At 43.7% G+C, this 20,352-nt stretch overlaps 1 non-coding gene across 1 annotated transcript; it reads left to right on the forward strand.

Annotated features, from left to right (window-relative positions):
• The first annotated feature begins 15,567 nt into the window (after positions 1-15,567).
• trnah-gug (transfer RNA histidin (anticodon GUG)) lies at positions 15,568-15,639 on the forward strand. Its single transcript has one exon. It is a non-coding gene; the product is annotated as a tRNA-His (tRNA).
• Positions 15,640-20,352: the final 4,713 nt, after the last annotated feature.

Consider the following 20,352-nt stretch of genomic DNA (forward strand, 5'->3'; position numbering starts at 1 on the left):
CTGAATTCTCAGCCAGTTCCTCTGCTAAGGTAGTCAATCCCCTTAGCACCCGAGTAATTGGACCATCAGGTGCAGTGTTATTAGGAATAAAGGTGCAACAGCTTCCTCCTAACATCACACATACACACCCTTTTTCTGCTAAAATCATATCGAGGGCCATTCTGTTTTCCCATGCCATCCTATTTGTCGCATCAAGCTGTTCTGATATTCCTTTAACCACATCTATTGTATAATTTATAAATCGCTGTTGATTATAGAAAATGTAATTTATCCAATCTACATTTTTATTAATTGTTACCCACCAAAAGAGAGCTGACTCATAGGCTGCTGCAATATGATTACGAGCCTTGAACTCATCAGATACCCTCCTAGGGACTCCTACAGAATCGAGATAAATCCTGTCATCGAAAGAAGTGTCTAACAGTGATCTCTTACTCCTCCCCTTTTTCCCCACTATCTTTTCCTCCTCAAATGCCAGGATAAATGGAATTACCAATTGTACAATTGCACATATCCCTCTCCAATCCGGTGGTAGGGTGGGTCTCAATATTTCGCCTCCACAGTACCACCACAGATCCGCTCGGGGAGCCTTTGGTGCTGAGTAGTTCCCTCCCTTGTCCGTTTCGGTGACATTCTTAATCTCTGGACATACTTTCAGCTCCCCCAAATCTCTAGACCGATTTGTACCTCCTCTACCCACACACGACGTGTGATTTCCAACTGCGGTTGAAAACATAGCGGGGCTTTTGAATCTTTCTTCAAGGGAGCGAAAATAAGAAATAGGGAGGTACAATTCCTATCATTCCATGCAGTCTTATCCTGATACAGGGCTATCATACATTTCATGTCCTTCCTGTCTCACTTCCACTCAAGCGGAAAGGGAACCACCTGGGCCACTGGACTACTGGAGGCACATGCATAGCAATTGCTCTTGTTCAGACTTTTTACACTATACTTTAACCATTCAACCCAGGCATTTGCATCCCCGTATCCAGTTTCTATTTTGATGGTCTGTTTCAAGTCCTTCATCTCTATAATTTTTACTACTTTAGGATCATCGGGAGGGGTGAAAGGTTGTACCTTATTATCCAATAGTTTTGCCCGTTTTCCCTGTCCTACGCTAATTTGAAAACAACAGCCCGAGAAATCCTTCCCGTTTGCTTACATTTCTATCCCAAATGTTTTATCTAATTGTATTTCATAGGTGCCCACACCCTCCCCCCACCTCCCAGAATTGCTTTGAGCCATGTGGTTTTCTTTATCATTAGGTCTATTGGGTTACACTTTTTATCGGGACAATCGCAAACTGGTCGGAAGGAGGGCCCAGTGTACTGTGACGAGACCATTATACCAAGTACCATACCCAATGGACTTAAGATGTATCTCTGAGCTGCGGTACTGTCTCTGATTATCTACATCCCCACAATTTACTAAGTTACATGCATCAGATCTATTGCTTGCTGATTATCAGACTCAGGGACCGTTAATAACACATATGAAAATTATATTTGACAAAATCCCAATACTAAGAGAGCTAGCATCCTAATTCTAAGCATCCCCAGCATTCTAAAAATTGTGCTGAAGCACAAAAAAACCTTAATACACAATCCTACATAAATAATCCCGCACTCGTATCGCCACTGTATAATCAGTGACTGTAAGTCTCTTCAGCCTGAGTTTCAGCGGGTCTTGCGTTGATTCGGCTGTCCAGACTTCTTCCTCAACTGGACATTTTACTAGCCCTTTGATCCGTGTGTAGTGAGTCCAGCCTTTCTCCGCTGTCCTTATTGCCGTTTCGGTCAAAGGATCCTGATATGGCCCTTCCCAGTCCGGCTGCAATTTAGTCTCTGTCCATGATTTTACTAAGCCCAAATCTCCCGGCCGGATGGGATGGGCGGTGAATTCAAGGGGCGGAGTCTGTGCCAATAAACCCTGTTTCCTGAGGAAAGACAAAGCGGCGGACAAGCCCAGTATATACTTCTTTAGAACAAGTCTTCAGTTTCGGGAATTGTCAATTCTCCGTTCTTTCCCAGATAAGGTAATGCAAATATGATTTCATCGGGGTTAGTCCCAAATCTTTCCTTGGGGCTGTTCGTACTTGCAAGAGAGCTATAGGTAAACATTTGTTCCAAGGGAGTCTGGTTTCTATTATCAATTTTGAGAGCTGTCGTTTGAGTGTTTGGTTCATTCTCTCAAGCCTTCCTGATGATGGTGGGTGCCATGGAGCATGGAACTCCCAGAAAATTCCCAAACCTTCCATTACCCCCTGCAACACTTCAGAGGTAAAATGAGTTCCTTGGTCGGAATCTATATGGTTCACGAGCCCATATCGGGAAATTATGTGCTCTAATATTGTTTTAGACATCACACTTGCAGTGGCAGTAGCTAGAGGGTATGCCTCAACCGAACCAGGTAGATGATCTACTATGACCAGCATATATTTTAGTCTTCCTACTCTGGGTAGTTCAGTATAAACTTCTTATACACTCTGAAGGGTCTCAATCCTGGGTCTCTTCCTCCCGGGATCTGTTTTCTCAGGACTTTCTTATTTACCTTTGTGCATATTATACATCCCTCACATATTTGTTTAGCAATTGTATATATTCCTTTACATACATATTCCCTAAGAACTAAATCACACATTGCTTGTACTCCCCAATGGCTGCCTTGGTGTAGGACGGCCATAATCTCCCGCATCATCATTTTGTTTAACATTTCCCTTCCATCAGGTAACTTCCAATGCCCGTCAGCTGTCTTTGTAGCACCTAAATCTCTCACTTCTCTTTCTTCTCTTTCAGTAAGTATAGAAGCTTCCGGGGATCAGGGACAGTAGGTATTAGGGAATGAATCAGCACTCCTTGTGGGTCCAGGCCTGCTTCCTTACACACTTCATCGGCTAATCTATTCCCCCTAACTTCTGGTCCATTTCCTTTCTGATGACTATTTACATGCACTACCACTATTTCTCGGGGGAGTAATAGGGACTCCAAGACCCATTTAATCAGCTCCTCATGTGCTAATTCCTTCCCCCGGCTATTGATCAGTCCTCTTTCCTGCCAATTCTTTCCAAAAGTGTGCACAACACCAAATGCATATTTGAGTCACTGTATGCTGCTCCCTCTTTATTTTCTAAAGCCCTAAGGGCTCTTTCCAATGCATAGAGTTCGCAGGTCTGAGCTGACCACCTATTTGGCAACCTTGCTGTCTCTACCACACTACCTTTCGTCCCGTCTACGACTGCATACTCATTATTTCTTTTCCCTTCAGTCTCCCGGGATGATCCGTCTATAAAAAGTCAGGCTCCTGCATGAAGTGGAACATCTCTCAGGTCCATGCGGACCTTAGTTTGGTATTCTATAACGTCAAGACAGTTGTGTTCTGGATTCAGAGGAGATTCTCCTTCCCCTTTCCAAAGAAAGGCAGCTGGATTTAAACAATTGTCCGTGACCAACACTAGATCATCCTTTTGTATTAATATTGCCTCATACTTCAGAATCCGCGAGTCTGTCAACCATCGCCCAACGTTTTGGTTTAGGATCATTCTCACTTGGTGTGGGGTACTTACTATTAGGGCTCCCCCAAATGTAAGCTTTCTGCTTTCCTCCACCAACAATGCAGTGGCAGCCAGGGCCTGCACACACTCAGGCCACCCCCAGGATACTGGATCCAAGAGCTTCGAAAGATATGCTACTGGCTGTTTCATTCCTCTCCACCTCTGGGTTAATACACCCAAAGCCGCTCCCTTATCTACGGTAGCAAAGAGCTGGAAAGGTTTATCTAGAGAAGGTAAGGCTAACATGGGGGCATGGATCAGATCTGTTTTGAATTACTTAAATTGTTATTTTTCCTCTTCTTCCCAACTCAGACACTTTGGTTCCTCCTCTAATGGTTTGAGATCTAATTTATTCGTCTTTTGAGCATAAGAATCAATCCACAATCTGCAGTATCCAGTTAAACGCAAACAATTAAGATATTTCCGTTTATTCCTGGGCAACGGAATCCCCACTATTCCCTTTAACCGTTCCGGGCTTACCTTTCTCTTTCCCTCACTAACTAAATGCCCCAAGTATTTCACTTCTCGCTCCACATATTGTGTTTTGTTTTTAGATACTCGCAGTCCCTGCTGACCCAGGAAATTCAACATTTTTTTTAGTGGCTTCTACTACTCTTTCTCTTCTCTTTCCTGTTACTAAGAGGTCGTCTAAATACTGCAACAGGGTAGTTCCTTTGGGGCTGCTAAATTTCTCCAAAATTTGTTCTGACATCTGTCCAAATAAATTCGGGGATTGCGTAAACCCCTGGGGGAGCGCGGTCCACCGGTATTGCTGTTTCCGTCCTGTCTTGGGATCTTCCCATTCAAAGGCGAACAAATTCCTACTTTCCTCCGCCAAGGGACAAGCCTAAAAGGCATCCTTTAAATCTATCACACTAAACCATTTGTGGTCATGAGGGATCTTACTTTATAACGTACAGGGATTTGGCACCACTGGGTGCCTGATCTGTACTATTCGATTCAATGTTGTCAAATCCTGCACCAATCGATAAATTCCATCAGATTTCCGCACTGGTAGAATTAGGATATTATAAGGAGACATACATGGCTCCAACAGTCCATCTCTAGCCCCTCAATTACTGGCTGCAGTCCTCGTTTACCTTCTATGGAAATGGGATAATGTCGCTCATAAACAACGTCCCCTTTCCATTTTAAAGTTATTTCTAGGGGACGGATCTGTATTTTTCCACAATTCCCTTCTCTAGCCCATATAATAGGGTCTATCTCTCTCTCCACATCTTCTGTCAACATTGCCATTTGTACAACTAATTCTTTTTCCTGAATTCAAATCTCCAGTCCTGAGAGGATAATTAAATCTATCCCTAGTAAGTTACTTCCTATATCAGGGATATACAACAGTTCCCCTGTGACTGTACCCGTCGGAACTTCTATCATCATAGGTTCAAATACTGGAACAGTAAATCCTTCCCCTTTTACCCCGGAAACAGTAATTGACCGTGTTGACATTCCTACTTTCTTTGGTTTAAAATTTAGTGATGACCGTGCTACCCCCGTATCTACTAGGAAGACTACCTCTTCCCCACAGGGTCCCACCTTCAAATTTATCCTGGTGGCTCCCCGGGGGCAGGCACCCCTAAATCCCCTAATCTTCATCAAAATTCATGAGCGGAATTGCCCTTTCTTCTCTGTGTAGATCAGGGCACTCCCGCTTAAAATACCCGAGTTTCTGCAATAAAAGCATCCTGCCTGTGGAGACTTCCATCTCTGTCCCTGTCACCAGAACCCTCTATCAAATGCTCCCCCTTTTCCTCTCCCTCTCCCTCTTTCTCTCTGTCCTACATGCTGCCACCCACCGCTCCGGTTGCTCATTATTAGTTCCATTCTTTTCTTAACTACTTCATCAATCGTAGCTACCATCATTTTTGCATTCTGGTTTTGTCTCTCAACCTCTCTCTTTGCAAACACCTTCTGTGCCTCTCTTAATAATTCATCTAATGGTTTTTCACTCCTCCCTTCTATCTTCTGTATCTTTCTCTGTATGTCTGGCCATGCCTTTGTCACAAAATATACTTTCAAAAGACCCTGTGCCACTGGGTCCTCAGGGTTCATTCCAGAATATTTCCGCATTGAGTCTCTTAATCTTTGCAAGAAAGCTGAGGGTGTCTCATCTTTCTCCTCTTCAACTTCAAAGGCTTTAGTCAAATTCTGCGACTTCGGAACTGCCTCTCTTCTTCCTTTTAGAATCAGGTCTTTCAATTCCCTCATTTCTTCCCTATGCTCCGGGTTTTGATTTTCCCGCTGGGTGTCTCTGAGAGGAAACTCCGTCTCTCCCTGTTCAGTATCCCCATCTCCAATGGGAAGTTCCCTGTCCCATATTTCAATGGCTGCTCCTGGCCCCCTTTCTTCCCCAGTAAATAGTACATTCAAAATAGACTTTAACTCTGTCCACGCATACAGACTGGGCCCCAAGAATTGATCAATTTGTTCAGACAGCCCTACCGGATCCTCAACCAGGACCTTCATCTTCTTTTTAAATGTTCTGACCTCCCCACTGGAGAGGGGGCACTTAAAAACCCAATCCCTTTATCCCCTACTGGTACCTCCGAAACGGGATAAGTCTTTATATTCTTCCCCTTTTTTGTTTTTGTTTTTCCCCCTTAGGCTCCAGAGGCCTCCTCTACGTCTACTTTATCTTCCCTTCCTTTTGTTGTGGATTGAGGGTCGGGAACAACAACATCCCTGTCCATCGCCCCTTCCTTCTCCTCTTGTGGGTCATCCGTTCCCTGTCCCTGTCTGTCTGTCTCTCCTCCTCCCCCATTTTCACCTTATCTGATTTTATGGTACGGGGTGGGGGGGGGGGGGGGGGGCGGGAGTGCAAACAGGAAAACTATCCCAGGAACTGGGTGGGGCAGAGGGGGAATCCTTTGGCTTTACTACCATCATTCCCAAACTTCCCTTCCAACAGGACGCATAGTCCGCCGCTTCTTGACTAAAAGTTTGTTTTTTATTCACATACAAATCTAAATACTGACATACTCAATCCTCATCCGAATCATACTTTGGCCAGAAGACAGCTGGATGGAGGATTGGTTCTTTGGTCCATACTAAACAACAATATTCAATCATTTTCTTTTTATCTTTTTCCCTTACTTGTCCATTCCCTCAACATCCTCCCCAACGGACTTTCAGGAGGAAAGTTACCAGGGACTTTTTCTTCCTTTACTCCGTGACAGTTCGACTTACTCTGCCTACCCCCCATTTCTCGGGCCGCTCACCAGTCTCTCAGCGATTAAATACCCCTTTTCCCGGCCACCAAGTTAATACTTAAAATTCAGTTTTCTGACGTTGGTCTGTGCACAGTTGCCTGGCCCCTTTTTTTCCATATTTTTTATCGACCTTCTTTCACTGTCTGATTCAGATGACTCTCTTGTGGGATACGTACCACCCCCCCCCCCCCCCCCCCCCCCCAAGGGAGCGGACAAAACCGGGACAAGAAACCGCTCCTCAATTGTGAATGGGAGGACTCTTCCCAGTGTCCAGGGCCAACCACTCCTCCCGGCGATGGAAGAAAAACCCGGACAATCCCCCAATTGTTAGAAACTAAGCCCACTCACTTCAATAATTTCATGCGAAACAAGATTATGAAGCAATCAGTATGTTTATTATACACTTGCAAGCGTGGTCCCTGAAATAGACTCGCAGAGTTTAGCAAGTACATAGGATTCACTACTCCAAACCCGGTGCCCATTACTATTGTTTCTCTCTTGCCTTATCCGGCCTTGTGCATAACAAAGTACAGGTTTTACTTGGCCTTTTCACCACATCGTGGCTGTGGTTAACTGTTAGGTATATCCTCCTTCACTGCGATCTATTTCCCCCACTTGTGACATTTCCTCCCTTACCCCAACAATATTGAACCTTAAAACCTTTCAATTGGGTTTCTTTTTTGTTTTTTTTTTGCAGAAATGGGAAACAAATGCTTATAACTACTGCTTGTACAAGCATATCTGGCTTAACCTACACCCTCACAGCACCTTATCTGTTTGTCTGTACGATCTACCATTGTTTGCAGTCACCTTTCATTCTTGTATGCACATTTTAGCTAATATGAAAACAATTATATATTTCCTTCACATAGGTTTCATTTTTGTTGACTCAGCTCTTGCTTGAAACAATTGTGCACTGGTGTGAGTTCATTTACCTTGCATAAGTAATTATGATTGCAGAAGTAACACTACTTCACCTGTAACCCACAGCTGGTAGTGTAGTGAACAAAGAAGAACAAAGAATACAGAAAATGTGCAGCCCAGGAACAGGCCCTTTGGACGGCCAAGCCTCAGCCGGTCCAAATCAACTATCTAAACATGTCGCCCAATTTCTAAGCATCCGTATCCCTCTGCTTCTCACTTACTCATGCATCTGTCCAGGCGCACCTGAAATGAATCTACCATGCCTGCCTCTACTACCTCTGCTGGCAACGCATTCCAGCACCTACCACCCTCTGTGTAAAATACTTTCCATGTCTATCTCCCTTAAACATTTCACCTCTCTCATTGAACGTGTGACCTCTCATTATTGAATTACTCATCTTGGAAAAAAGCTTATCTTTAGCCACCCTGTCTGTACCCTTCATGATATTGTAGACCTCAATCAGGTCCCAGCAATCTCGTTTATTCTAATGAAAGCAGAAGTAACCTACTCAACCTCTCTTCAGAGCTTGCATCTTCCATACCAGGCAACATCTGCGTAAACCTTCTCCGCATTCTCTCCTAAACGTCCACATAATTTTGATAATTTGGATACCAGAACTGTGCAGAGTATTCTAAACGCGGCCGAATCAAACTCCTGTACAATTTTAGCAGGACTTGCCTGCTCTTATACTCAATGCCCTATCCGGTGAAGGCAAGCATGCCATATGCCTTCTTGACCACTCTATCCACCTGTGCAGACACCTTCAGGGTACAAAAAACCTGAACTCCCAGATCTTTCTTCTCATCAAGTTTACCCAAGGCTGTTCCGTTTACTGTATACTTGGCTCTGGAATTAGACTTCCCAAAATCATCACTTCACGTTTGCTTGAATGGAACACCATTTGCCAATTCTCCGCTCAACCCTTCTGTCTATCTATGTTCCCCTTCATTCTTTGACAGTCCCCTATGATTTCTGGCTTCTCCACCAATCTTTGTGTCATCTGCAAATGTAGTGGCGAGATACTGGGCTAGCAACCCTTGGAGATTGGAACATGGCAGTTGTTCATCCCATGCAGCAAGGAACCATGTTTGGAAGATTTTTCCCAGTGAAGTACCACTGTTTCCTGATGTAGATCAATAAATCAAACTTTTTTATTAGGAGTCATGATTTAGAAGTTTACTGACGATACACAGTTGACTATAATGAATATTGTCAGTGACCGCGGGGATGTAGCCATCAGGTGGAAAGGAAAAAATGGTGAATCGAATTGAATCCAGACCAATGAGTGGTAGTGAATTTGGGGAGTTGGAACAATAACAGTGAGCATTCTGAGTGGTGTATAGGAACAAAGAGGTCTTGGAGTGGACATTCACAGATCCATGAAGATTGTTGGACAGGGAGATCAGTTGTTCGAGAGGTTTTTGGGTATTTTCTATTGTTGACCACAGACTGTGGATGATATTCGATCTTTAGCAACCGCCAGTTTAGGAAACAACGAAAGGAATGAGCACAAGTCTGGTCCATGCAATAATCTACATTTTTAAAAAATTGAAAGTTGAAAGCTAGAGGGCTGAAGTATAAATCTTTGCCCATCAAACTACTTCACCACTCAATGAATTTACCACTGATTCCTCTCCAGGTCATGCTGGTATGTGCCTCAGAGGGTAATTTGCAAATGGTGGAGGTTCAGTGCATCTTCAAACTTGTCCTTATAGTCAGTACAATTTTTGAGCTTTGAAGGTTCTGTCAACAAAGCCTGGATGACTTACTCCAGTGAATCTTCTATGTGGTGCACTCTGCTGCAATTGTGCCTTAGCAGTTAAGGGAATAAATATTCAGGTGTTGAACAATATACAGTTAAGTGACTGCATTGTGGTGGAGGGTGTCCAGTTCCTTCAGTGGCATTGAAGCTGCACCCACCTCGGCAAATGGAGAGAGTTCTGTTAAACATCTAAATTGTGAGTTGCGGACGATGTAGGCTTCACGGAGACAAGATTTGAGCTAATAATCAAACAAAGTCGACCGGCGGACAGGTGTTTGTCGTCAACTTATCTTTATGGGCGGTCAGGTTCCATTTTTCCTAAATATTAGCTCCCAGGACGATTACACGGAGGAATTCAGTTACATTGAAGCCATTGAATGTCAATCGAATATGATTAGATTCTCATTTGTCAGAGTTATCTTCGCTGTATTTGGTCCTTCTGTGGGTCAATCCGATTCTAATCGCTTTCTGATTTCAAGTTCCAATTCCCGTCTGCGCCTGAAATTTCAACCCGTTTCCTCACCGAAATTTCTCCATCTGTCTTAATAATATATAAGGACGCTGTAAGGGACAGCGCAGACTTACTAACATGTTGCTAACTCTGTATACAGTAGAACTTCGTGGAATGATTGGTTAGGCTGGGATTATTCTCCTTGAAACAAAGGAGGATGAGGGGAACTTTATAATCACATAATAACATTTATAAACGTTCAATATTCGTGGGATCTTGACAGGGTAGATACGGGCAGGTGGCTTGCCCTATGCTCTGAGGAGAGCACCAGAGGACATAATCTCAGAATTAGATATTGCCCATTTAATTCAGAATTGAGGAGTAATTTCTTTGCTCAGGGGTCAAAGAATCTGTGGCATTTTCCAGTACCCGCTGTTGAGACTGTGTGGTTGGGTATTTTCAAACTGTGCCAGATAGTTAATCAGAAAGATGATGAAACTTTGTCGAGCTAAGTGAGCTGAAAGGAATTCAAGATTATCAGATCGACTATGTTAAAAATCACACAACACCAGGTTATAGACCAACAGGTTTAATTGGAAGCACACTAGCTTTCGGAGCATCACTCCTTCATCAGGTAATAGTCAGGTGACTATCAGGTGTTGTGTAATTTTTAACTTTGAACACCCCAGTCCAACACCGGCATCTCCAAAACAGATCAACCATGAGTTCGTTGAATAGTTGAGCAGACTCCTTGGGCTGAATAGCATACTTCCATTTGGTATAACATTTCGTCTAACGCTTTATTTTATTCATGAGTTCAGAATTATGAGGGAATGTGATGAAGTGACAGAAAAGGTTTATTAAACAGATCAGACAGATCAGGAACAAGGCTCATAAACTCAGGAAGAAGAAATATGCTGTGTCCTGGGGGCAACAACTGACACTGGGCACAGCACAGGTGGCTGTGTACAGAAGCTGCGATTGCTGAAGGAAGTTGCTAGATCTTATACAGTTGGAAAGTCAGTGATCACGCTGTATGATGGATTGTTGTATGATTCACACACAGCAGAAATTTGTGAAAGAAAGAATTTTTTTCCATTGGAGAAATTTTCTGCGGTTCCAATTCCGAGTGCTGTTTGAAATAATGATAGATCTTTGTGAGAAGTGTTAGGTTAAAATACTCGTGAACAACCCCAATGGATAAACTTGTGCTCCCAATCTCTTGGTTTTTTTTTTCTCTTTCTTTCGATGTAAATTCATAGAAAGCCAAGATGGAATGTAGGGCGGAAAGAAAAATGCGTTCCTTCTCATTCCACCAATTTCATCTCCAATTGAATAGAATGACTGCTCTCACTCTTCATTTCGACTTTAATGTGGTGTCGATTATTTGTGAGTCTCACGTGCAGTGAAGGGCAAGAACAAGATTCTAGATCCAGTGTATACCAGAGGTGTGAGGTGCAAAGAAAAACTGCCAGAGCGGTGTATAAAATTAACAACCAGAGTGTGACTCGAACCAGTGAATGTGGAGCACAGCGATATAATAACCCACCACCATCATTTCTCGGTCTCCTCAGCACATTTTGTAGAGGGATGACATGTGACCTCATCAGGTTACATGTGGTGAACGTCATGGATGAGAAAGTTCCAGAGCGGAATCGAATCCATACCATTGTGTTTCTGCTTTCACTTGAATTATAATTAGAGGAAATTCCAATAAATAGCCATGCTGGTCAGAATGAATAGCTGTCAGTGATACATTCTGAGTCATAACTGAGTCAGAATGAAACAGGACAAAATTTACCGTCATATTTACACCTACATTTGACACATAATTTCTTCAGTCACTTTCTCTCTCACGTGAAGAAGCCATGGTGAGGGAAATAAAGGCGACGTTGTCGCTCAATGGCTTTTCTCATATGGCTAAACCTGAATTGGATTAAATCGCAAGAAATGCTGATTTGTTCGTTTCATTTTAATTTTGCTGAAACCTCACAATGTTCATTGTAATAATCAGAAGTGAATTAGATATATCTCATTGGAACGATTAATGTTGTATTCAAATTTGCTCTGACTTTATTTCAGCTTAAGGAAAATACTGCTTAGAAAAACAGAGGGTTAAAGTGCAAAATAAAACCCACCAGTTTCGTTGCTCGTTGTTTTGGCAGATTTCACTGAGTATTAAATGGACCAAACATCATAGTGTTTGTTCTCACATCTTTAACGCATGTGATGAAAGCAGGAAGTCGATCTCCAAGCAACTGGTAACTTCCCATTCATTATGTAACATATTCTTCTTCACAATAAATAAAAATCCACTCAGTTCCATTTACAATGCTTTAGGTAGAATATTATGCCAAATCTTTCAAAATGCAGAGTTTTGGACCCGAATCTTATTCAGCTGCACACATTAAAGAAATGTCTTTACATTTAAAGTCAACCAACTTAGACATTGTTTCCCCGCAACTTCCGACCGACTACACGCCACCTCTGCACCTTTACCTAGCCACACGCTGTCTCTCTCCTTGTGAAATTTATTCCTTGTATGTCACCAAATGTCCAAATATTTTGAAAAACAGATTTTCGGAGTGAGAGCGATTCTGTTCTCATCATTGCTTTGTCCATCAAAGGGTTTACCAAAGGTATTGAATGCCTGACACCTGGAATTGAAGAATCTCGTGATGACCTCAATCAGTTGTATGGAAAATCCCATCTGATTCACTCATGCCAGTTCGGGAAGCAAATTGTCATATTCAGCTGCTCTTTCCCACAGGAGACTCCAGATGTATAATACCGCGGTTGACTCTTAAATGTTCCATGGGAAATAACTGATGTACTAGGCATGAATAAATTTATTTTAAAAATCCCACTTTCCCATTCATATTTGGAATCAATTGTCCATTAAATGTTGCAAACACACCCTCATCCATCACTTCCTCAGCAAGTTAATTGCACACGTAAAACACCTTCCTTAAAAAAGCCTCACATGACTTTTTTTAAAAAAACTCTGTCTTTTCATCTTAAACATATGCCCTCTCACCTTGAAATCCCCATCCTGAGAAAAGGCAGCTATCGTTAACTCTAACTTGCCTCTCAATACTTCATAAACTTCTATCAGGTTGCTGTGGTTCTGTTCGCCGAGCTGGAAATTTTTGTTGCAAACGTTTCGTCCCCTGTCTAGGTGACATCCTCAGTGCTTGGGAACCTCCTGTGAATCGCTTCTGTGGTGTTTCCTCCGGCATTTATAGTGGCCTGTCCCTGCCGCTTACGGTTGTCAGTTTCAGCTGTCCGCTGTAGTGGCCGGTACATTGGGTCCAGGTCGATGTGTTTGTTGATGGAGTTTGTGGATGAGTGCCATGCTTCTAGGAATTCCCTGGCTGTTCTTTGTTTGGCTTGCCCTATAATGGTAGTGTTGTCCCAGTGGAATTCATGTTGCTTGTCGTCTGCGTATGTGGCCACTAGGGATGGCTGGTCGTGGCGTTTCGTGGCTCGTTGATGTTCATGGATGTGGATCGTTAGCTGACTTCCTGTTTGTCCTATATAGTGTTTTGTGCAGTCCTTGCATGGGATTTTGTACACTACATTAGTTTTGCTCATGCTGGGTATCGGGTCCTTCGTTCTGGTGAGTTGTTGTCTGAGAATGGTTGTTGGTTTGTGTGCTGTTATAAGTACTAGGGGTCGCAGTAGTCTGGCTGTCAGTTCTGAAATGCTCCTGATGTATGGTAGTGTGGCTAGACCTTTGGGTTGTGGCATGTCCTCGTTCCGTTGTCTTTCTCTTAGGCATCTGTTGATGAAATTGCGCGGGTATCCGTTTTTGGCGAATACCTTGTATCGGTGTTCCTCTTCCTCTTTTTGCAGTTCTGGTGTGCTGCAGTGTGCCGGACTGACAACCGGAAGCGGCAGGACAGACCACTATAAATGCCGGAGGAAACACCACAGAAGCACTTCACAGGGGGCTCCCAAGCACTGAGGATATCACAGAGACAGGGGACGAAACGTCTGCAACAAACATTTCCAGCTCGGCGAACAGAACCACAACAACGAGCACCCGAGCTACAAATCTTCTCCCAAATTCTGTCAGGTCGCCGTTCAAACCCCTAACCTAGAGTGAAAACAGTCTCAACTAGGAGACAGTGAGAACTGCAGATGAGAGATCAGAATCCAGAGTGTTGTGCTGGGATGCACAACAGGTCATGCAGCATTTGAGGAGCGGGAGAATCGACATTTCGGGGAAGAGCCTGATGAAGAACACTTGCGCAAAAAAATTATTCTCCTGCTCCTGGGATGTTGCCTTACCTGTTGTGGTTTTCCAGCACCCCGATCTCGAAGCTGAAAATAGTCTCAGCCTATCCAGCCTTTCATTGTAACTCAAACCTTCCACACACAGCAACATGCGTGCATACTATTTTGAACCTGCTCCAGCTGAATAATATCATTCCTACAACTGGGCGACCGAAACTGGACATAATACTGCAGAAGAGGCCTCATCAATATCCTGCAAAGCTTCAACATAACGTCCCGACTCCTATACACAAAGGACTGAACAATGAAGGGAAGTATGTTAAATGCCTTTGAACCATCTTGTCTGTAGGTGATGAAAACTACAAGGAATTATGCACCTTCACCCGAGCTTCCGTGTTCTCCAACACTACGCAACTTGTTGTTGTACCAAAATGCAACACATTTACCCAGATTGAACTCCATGTTACATTTGTCAGTCCAACGACTCATTGGATGAAGATCCTTTTGAAACTTAGATAATCTTCCTCACTGTCTACAATTCTGGCGTCGCCTGCAAACCGACAAAGCATGCCTGCAGTGAGTTCCACTGTTTTCTCATATAGATCAATGTTTCATATTTACTTGTAGTGGCCGTGATTTAGCAGTGTGCAGATCATACAACAGTTAGTCATGCAATTAACAATGAGGAAGAAAGCCGCAGACTGCAGGGAGATATTCAACAATTGGAAATAAAAATGGTGAAGGAAATTCATTCCAGGCAAGTTGGTGATAGTGAAGCAAGTTCAAACTTCAAACCAGCCGCCCTCGCTCCATTTGCGGCACTCAGCTGTCTCAGCAAGATGCACTGTCGATTGCTATAAACGGGAAAATAATTCCCTTCTGTCCCGCCTTTGGCCAGGAGCACTCCCAACCTCGGAATTACTTGCGCCTCTAAACCGTCATAGAAATGCCGTGCATTGACCAGTTGTGTCACTGGAGTCCTCGAGTATCTGTGCGACCTCATTCCCATCCCGACTTCCAGTTGGATCTTCGTGACTGCGCCACTCAATTCCTTAGATTCTGGGGCTGGGAATTGGGACTATGTGGCAGCAGTGGTTACTGCCTTGTGGGGGAAAACTGGTGAAGTAGCCGATGTTAAACTGCATTACTATTGAAGCATACATTTCAACAACACCGGCACTGTCCCCGGAGTTTTTGATGTTTTGGAGAAATCTATTTATCTCAGCCTACAGCATATAAATAATGGAATCACCACAGCCACTGGGGGAACCGATATTAAACGGTCAGCCCATTCTGAGTTCCCACGTATCTGCCACTGTTCGCTCATCACTGATATTGTGCATTTGGTTCGCTGCCTAACATTTCCTATGATACAGTACTTATTGCATGCTGCTCGTGTGAGTGTGGAACGCTGTGATCGTATAGTGGTTAGTACTCTGCGTTGTGGCCGCAGCAACCTCGGTTCGAATCCGAGTCACGGCACTAATCGCTCTAAGTGTCTCAAATTTTGTGAAACACAAAGGAATCAGTTGCTTTAACATGGTAATTTTCTCCAAGGTGATGATCTTTTCCCTTCAAATTCTGCTTGCTCACATCTCTGTGTTTCATATGTCAGAATTCAAATCCACTCGTTCTCAGACATTTCTGTCCCTCCTTCGATCACTAACCGAACTTTCCGTCCCACACCCCCATTTCATTAATTTCGAGATGCCAGTGTTCGACTATGGTATTCCCTATCCCATAACCCTACATTTTCCATTGTTGATCCCTGTAACTGGCACATCCTAGGTCAGAGGGAGAAATAAAAACACAACACACAGAGAATGTGCAGACTGCCCACAGGCAGAGACCCGAGGCAGGGATCGCACCCCGGTTTGTGGTGCAGCTAGACAGCAATGAACGAGGGGCGAATAATAAATGTTGCCCTGACCAGTCATACTCACACCCTGTGGGTGAATGAGAAACAATGAAAACACATTCACAACATGGAAAACGGGATTCGTATCTGTGTGGACACAATTTGAAAGGATCGTTCACCCTGGGTAGGAAAAAAAGGACACTGATACCACAGAGAAAGCAGGGCAATGTGGGAATTGCTGGAAGGGAATCAATTAACGACAGAAATGGAAACTCATTTAATCAGTAACACTGGTGGAAGACCGTTCACCTGTCCCGTGAGTGGGAAGGGGTCAATGAGCAAAACAACCTCCGGACACTCCAGCAGGATTACATATCCCATCAGGTATTCGATTATGCTGTCAATGTTGTTGTTAATCCCAACCAGCTATTTGTTCCATAGCGACAATCATAGAGTCATACAGCATGAAAACAGGCCTATACTGCCAAACTTATATAGTCTCATCTGCCTCCTCCTGTACCCGTTAAGTGGTTATAATGCCCTTGTAGTTTTATTACTTTGTTGTTAATCCAAAAAACAGGTAATATTTTGGGGACAAAGGGTTCAGGTCCTGGCAGGACAGATAGTGGAGTTTGAATTCAATACGCACCTGGAATTGAAGAGTCTCGTGATGACATGAATCAGTTGTGTGGTAAATCCCATCTGATTCACTGATGCCAGTTCGGGAAGCAAACTGTAATATTCATCTGTTCTGTCCCACAGGAGACTCCAGATGGATAATACCATGGTTGCCTCTTAAATGTCCTCTGGGAAATAACTGATGTACTAGGCATGATAAAATTTATTTTAAAAATCACACTTTCCCATTCATGTTTGGAATCAATTGTCCATTAAATGTTGCAAACGTACACTCATCCATCACTTGCTCAGCAAGTTAATTGCACACGTAAAACACCTTCCTTACAAAATGCCTCACATGACCTTTTCAAAAACAAAATCTCTCTCTTTTCTTCTTAAACATATGCCCTCTAGTCTTGAAATCCCCATCCTGGGAAAAGGCAGCTCTCGTTAACTCTAACTTGCCTCTCAATAATTCATAAACTTCTGTCAGGTCACCGTTCAAACCCCTAACCGAGAGTGAAATCGGTCTCAACTAGGAGAAAGTGAGAACTGCAGATGAGAGATCAGAGTCCAGAGTGTTGTGCTGGGAAAGCATAGCAGGTCAGGCAGCATTTGAGGAGCAGGAGAATCGACGTTTCGGGCAAGAGCCTGATGAACGACACTTGCGCGAAAAAAATATTCTCCTGCTCCTTGGATGCTGCCTCACCTGTTGTGGTTTTCCAGCACCCTGATCTCGAATCTGAAAATAGTCTGGCAACATGCGTGTATACCTTTTCTGAACCTACTGCAGCTGAATAATATCATTCCTACAGATGGGCGGCCAGAACTGGACATAATATTCCAGAAGAGGCCTCATCAATGATCTGCAAAGCTTCAACATAACGTCCCAACTACTATACACAAAGGACTGAGCAATGAAGGGAAGTATGTTAAATGCCTTTGAACCATCTTGTCTGTAGGTGATGCAAACTACAAGGAATTATGCACCTGCACCCCGAGCTTCCGTGTTCTCCAACACTACGCAAAGCCCTACTCTTGTTGTTGTACCAAAATGCAATACCTTCCATTTATCCAGATTGAACTCCATGTTACATTTTTCAGTCCAACGACTCATTGGATGAAGATCTTTTTGAAACTTAGATAATCTTCCTCACTGTCTACAATTCTGACGTCGCCTGCAAACCTACGAATCATGCCTGCAGTGAGTTCCACTGTTATCTCATATAGATCAATGATTCATATTTACTTGTAGTGGCCGTGATTCAGCAGTGTGCAGATCATACAACAGTTAGTCATGCAATTAACAATGAGGAAGAAAGCCGCAGACTGCAGGGAGATATTAAACAATTGGAAATAAAAATGGTGAAAGCAATTCATTCCAGGCAAGTTGGTGACAGTGAAGCAAGTTCAAACTTCAAACCAGCCGCACACGCTCCAGTTGTGGCACTCAGCTCTCTCAGCAAGCTGCACTGTAGATTGCTATAAACGGGAAAATAATTTCCCTTCTGTCCCGCCTTTGGCCAGGAGCACTCCCAACCTCGGAATTACTTGCGCCTCTAAACCGTCATAGAAATGCCGTGCATTCAATGGTTGTGTCACTGGAGTCCTCGAGTATCTGTGCGATCTCATTCCCATCCCGTCTTCCAGTTGGATCTTCGCGACTGCGCCACTCAATTCCTCTGATTCTGGGGCTGGGAATTGGGACTATGTGGCAGCAGTGGTTACTGCCTTGTGTGTGTGTGTCGGGGGAAAACTGGTAAAGTAGCCGATGTTAAACTGCATTACTATTGAAGCATACATTTCAACAACACCTGCACTGTCCCCGGAGTTTTTGATGTTTTCGAGAAATTTATTTATCTCAGCCTACAGCATATAAATAATGGAATCACCACAGCCACTGGGGGAACCGATATTAAACGGTCAGCCCATTCTGAGTTCCCACGTATCTGCCACTGTTCGCTCAGCACTGATATTGTTCATTTGGTGCGCTGCCTAACATTTCCTATGATACAGTACTTATTGCGCACTGTCAGAGTGCGCGTCTGTGGAGTGCCATGATCGTATAGTGGTCCGTACTCTGCGTTGTGGTCGCAGTAACCTCGGTTCGATTCGGAGTCCTGGCACTAATTGCTCTAACTGCCCCAGTTTTTGTGAAACACGAAGGAATCAGTTGCTTCAACATGGTAATTTTCTCCAAAGGTGATTATCTTTTCCCTTCAAATTCTGCTCGCTCACATCTCTGTGTTTCATATGTCCGAATTCAAATCCACCCGTTCTCAGAGATTTCTCTCCCTCCTTCGATCACTAACCGAACTTTCCGTCCCACACCCCCATTTTATTAATTTAGAGATGCCGGTGTTGGACTATGGTGTACAAAGTTAAAAATCACACAACACCAGGTTAGAGTCTAACAGGTTTAACTGGGCACCAGTTTTGGGAGCGCTGCTCTTTCATCGTGTAGTTGTGGAGTCATTTGCTATTTCATTAAGGCACTGCAGAATCTTACACAGACTCTCACATTGATACTCTTCACTCTGTGCTGCTGCGGTCACTGTTGCTGGGTGAACGTGCCCCAACCCCACCATAGGGACCTGCAGACCAGTTGCTTCATTTGCTTACCGCTGTTGTGAGGCCAATCCTCAGGTAGCAGCTTTTACTGATATAGACTTGCGATTATTGGGAGTCAAGCTCAGGAAAATGACACAGGACAATATCGAGGAAAAGTGACTTCATTGAGAAAGAGTAGTTTCACGGGTTTTCTGCAATGGCTGAGCACTATTACCACTGGACTGTTAATTCAGACAATAAGCAAACGAACCAGGGTCCGGATTTGACCCCAACCATGCCAGGTGTTAGAATTGAGATTCAATAAATATCTGGAATTACGAATCTAATAACACCTATACATCCATGGTCAACTGTTGAAAAAACAAAACCATCGGGTTCACTGACGTCCTTTGAGGAAGGAACCTGCCATTCTTACCTGGTCGGGCCTCAATGTGACTCCAGACTCACTGCAATACGGTTGAGTGTCAACTGCCCGCTGTGCAATTAGGGATCACAATCAATACTACCGAGCCAGCGAGGCCCTCATACTGTAACAGAATAGATAAAAAAAGTTAATTCGGCTCTAGCTAGATTACTGTGTGCAGTTCTGCAATTCACAGTATAGCAATGATGTGATCGCACTGGGAACGTTGCAGGAGAGATTCATTGGGATATTGTCTGGGCTGAAGAGTTTCAGTTATGAGGAGAGATTGGACAGACTGGGGTTGTTTGTCGCCGAGCAGAGGAGATTGGTGAAGATATGACTGAGATGTACAAAATAATGAGGGATATGGATAAGATAGACTGAAAAAAGCGTTTGTTATTGATGGAGGGATCGAACACTGGGGCCAAGAGATTTCGGGAAAAGGCAGAAAGTTTTGAGTAGATGTGCGGAAAGGGTCAGAGAGGTGGAAACCCTTCCAACCTGAAAAAAATGAGATGTTAATTTGTGATGCCAAAACATATAAGATTATAGGCGAAACAATGAAAAACTTGATTCAGGTCGTTAAGCAGTTGTGTTGGACAAGTGCAGCCACAACAGGCTGAAGGGCCTCCTTCGATGTTTTTGTCCTCCACAGTATCGTGGTTAGTGTCCCCTCCTGTCACAGGGCTCAATTCTCCGCTGGGGGCATCGTGAAAGTTTTAAAACTGTGGCTCTGTTCCCCAGT

This window comes from Chiloscyllium plagiosum, unplaced genomic scaffold, assembly GCF_037043375.1.
Source record: "Chiloscyllium plagiosum isolate Xiang-an unplaced genomic scaffold, Cpla_swu_hap1 HiC_scaffold_51, whole genome shotgun sequence".
NCBI lineage: Eukaryota > Metazoa > Chordata > Chondrichthyes > Orectolobiformes > Hemiscylliidae > Chiloscyllium > Chiloscyllium plagiosum.